Raw genomic sequence first — 3,930 nt, 5'->3', positions numbered from 1 at the left:
TCAAAGGTGCTATACAAAGATAGTACTGTGGTGTATGTGATGTGTAGGTTTATATGTATTCAACACATACTTGTTGTATGTTCCCTTTCTTTACTTTGTTTCAATTGTCATTTCAATGTACTTTGTATAGCATTATACAACGGTATCTTTCTTTACCATATGAAGTAATTTTTTTTAGACGCATTCCTTTTGTGTCTGAGATTGTTGTATACGGGTTTAATTGTAAATGTAATGAGTCGGTTTTGAGAACTATGCTCTTTTCTTTGTATGTTTATTTGTATTTTGGTAATGTAAAGAGGTAATGTTAGGGATAAGTATGTAGATGTTCTAGTAGTGATTATGATGTTTGGTTTTGGTTTATTGATTAATGAGAAGGCTGGAAGTAACTGTTACATTTTCTTGTATATATTATTTTCAATTGTATGAGTCTTTGTCATATGTCATGTTAAATGTAAAATTTATATGGAAGTTAGGTTTTGAGTCATTGAATGTTTTTGTCAGTTCATGACCCTGTTACGGTGTTTATTTGTAGCTATGTTATTGCCGTAAGTTATTATTGTATGTTATACAGATATATCTTGCAAGTATAGGTGCAATCCATTTGTGTTAGTTTATTATGTGTTTGGTTTTCTTATGTCAATGGTCGAACCTTCAGGATTGAGATCCATACTGTTTCCTTTTATTTTTATATTTATGTATACTGTATTGGTTATAAATAAAATATAAAAAAAAAAAAAAAAAATTAACGTAATTTTATGCCCAAATACCTTTTGTTACTTGCTATGTCAAATTCAGTAAAGTAACTTAATCCCTCCAGCCCATATTAACTATATATACTCATGTCATGTCTAATTATTATATTTATATATTCACAGTAATGTTGTGTGAGGAGGAGACAAGCTGAGTGTTGAGTGGGTAGTGTGGTGCGGGTGATGTACTGAGTGACGCAACACTGTCCTGCCGCAGACCCCCCCCCTCACTACACACCTTAAGCTGTTTCATACTCAGATGTTCATACTGCCTAGCATTCCACAACCACTACTAAAGAGTGGAATGCAGTCTCCTCTACTGTGATCGAGCCTCAACGTGCCCTCCTTGACAGCGCTATCCTGTCTCTACACTGATGTACATAACCACGAGTATACAGAGATACGATACTGTGTACTGCCCTAGAACTAGAGACATATCCTAGTGACGGACGCTGTGAAATTGTAGAGGTGCTTGGCACAAGAGAGACTCGTTAATATTGATATTGATAATATTGATATGAGTAACCAGAAATAATGTGAAAGACATTCATGCAACTCCTAGTGTGACCCTCTGTCGTGTTGGGGGGGGTGTTGCAACCCCTGAATGGGTTACAATGATTATTATGTATATATGTAATGTATATTATCTTTTCATTTAATTTTATATTGCTTATATTTGCGATAATAGCTAAATCGTAAATGTATGACTTTATATTATTATTTGACTTATATTGTTATTTAGCTTATGTTGTTAGGATGTATATAAAATGTGCTCAGTTAGGCTTGATTGTCAAACTACTGTAATTATCGCTTGTCGCTCGTTATACTGCCGGCTTCTGAGCTGCAGTTGTCCACGTAGCTATCACGTGATCGAGGGGGGGGTGTCCTCACCTCGTGTGAAGTATTCAGTCTGCTGGAGACTCGCTTGCTGGTTGGACAGCTTGTCTGTCTGACAGTCTGCTGGAGACTCGCTTGCTGGTTGGACAGCTTGTCTGTCTGACAGTCTGCTGGAGACTCGCTTGGTGGTTGGACAGATTGTCTGTCTGACAGTCTGCTGGAGACTCGCTTGCTGGTTGGACAGATTGTCTGTCTCATTATTCTTGTTAGTTCTGTAGAACTTTGTTCACAGAACATTGTAAAGACTTAGTGATTTTCGACGTTGTACTGAGGTTGTGTGTCACATAGACACTCTGAACAACTCAGGTCCTTAGCTATAGCTTCTGACCTAATTTTGTACTGGTTCCTGTGTATTGTCACAGTCACAGTTTTACCTATGCTGAACAAAGATTCAGTATTATGGGAGTTTTGTAACTTTTGTGGAGGATCTGCAGATGGTCCCTACTTAGTGTCGTTATATTATCTCCTTGTTCCTGATTCTGTGTCGCAGTCGCTTGATATTGCATTGCTATTGGGCTTAGCATTCTTTGTTGTTCAAGCAGACTGTTCGGGTTGCCAGTCGGTCAAGAAGTTAGTTTATTTGAGGACTTTGTCAGTCACTTGTTTAAGTCTTATTCGAGTCTTGAGACATAGCTAACTACTTAAGAGCACTTATACGCATACACACACTTGTACATATTTGTAATATCTTATTAAATGTTAATGTACCTGACGGTACTTAAGAATTATAAATGTGATATGTGCTTTCAGCACAATAATATTGAACTCGAGAGATTGATTTTATTTTGATTGCTGTAATTAATTTAATTTGATAATATACCTCTAGACAACTTACTACTTAATAAATTTATTAAATTTTAATTTCTCTAGTTAGTAGCCTACCAGTTGTAATCCTAAAGCACTATTGAACCATACTGAATTTTAATGGATAATTGGACGAGGATACTGACTACTTGTTACGAAAACCCAGTAACAGGCTGGATGCTAGAAGGGCAGTCCTTTCTAGTATTCACTGGAGATCTCTAAGCTTTTAGAATCGCGTTTTTTGTAACAGCCTTAAGCTGGTTATTATTAATAAGTGTGATCTTTTCATTTTAACCCATAGGTCTGTTTAGTCCACCAGTTAGTGACTGACTGGCCTAGAGCGGGATTTGTTACTGAAAGTACCATAGAGAGTAGCAATCACTTTGTTTTCTCCCCATCAGGTATGCTCATCCTAGACAACAGCAACTAATCCATATTTTTGAGAAACAGTCTCTAACAGCTACACGAAGGATTTATGGAGAGCTTCAACACCGCCAGTGAACCAGTCAACTCGTTGCTCTTCTTATATACCTACCCTCCACCACGGCTGTTTACCACCTTACCTTCATCTCCTGCGTCCAGGAACGTCAGCCTGTATATCATTTCTCAAGTAAACCCCTGACTCGTTAATAGAAGTATAAACAGCTGAACTTACAATAATAATATATCTTCATTTACCACAAGCACATGTACAAGATATACAGTCCTAGATGACATCAATAACATACTACTGCATAGAAAGCCGCTTGTTATGCTGAGCATTTCGGGCAAATTAGGTCAGTTTTGTCCCAGGATGCGACCCACACCAGTCGACTAACACCCAGGTACCCATTTTACTGATGGGGAACATAGATAACCGGTGTAAAGAAACACTCCCAATGTTTCTATCCTCGCTGGGAACCGAACCCAGACCCTCGCTGTGTGAAACGAGAGCTTTAGCCACCAGGCCACGGGGCACCTGTAGTATATTTTTGTCTGTCCTTTTATTTAAGCTTTAAATTATTGTTTCATGTTAGTAATAAATTTATGTTAATTCACGCTTTATATTTACTCTGCTTATTGATATTAAAAGTTTTCTTGATAACAATTTTCCTGAACACGGAGATGTAAACTAGTTCTCCCTAACTCTACAGAAATAATAACTACAGCTAAGATAACTCCATACAGAAGCAACATTTGTAGGTTAACTCCATGTAGAAGTTATATTTGTAGGTTAACTCCATGTAGAAGTTACATTTGTAGGTTAACTCCATGTAGAAGTTATATTTGTAGGTTAACTCCATGTAGAAGTTACATTTGTAGGTTAACTCCATGTAGAAGTTACATTTGTAGGTTAACTCCATGTAGAAGTTACATTTGTAGGTTAACTCCATGTAGAAGCAACATTTGTAGGTTAACTCCATGTAGAAGTTATATTTGTAGGTTAACTCCATGTAGAAGTTACATTTGTAGGTTAACTCCATGTAGAAGTTACATTTGT

The sequence above is a fragment of the Cherax quadricarinatus genome, chromosome 31 (genome assembly GCF_038502225.1).
Source record: "Cherax quadricarinatus isolate ZL_2023a chromosome 31, ASM3850222v1, whole genome shotgun sequence".
Taxonomy (NCBI): Eukaryota; Metazoa; Arthropoda; class Malacostraca; order Decapoda; family Parastacidae; genus Cherax; species Cherax quadricarinatus.
The sequence above is the reverse complement of the archived record's forward strand: the minus strand, read 5'-3'. Positions refer to the sequence as shown.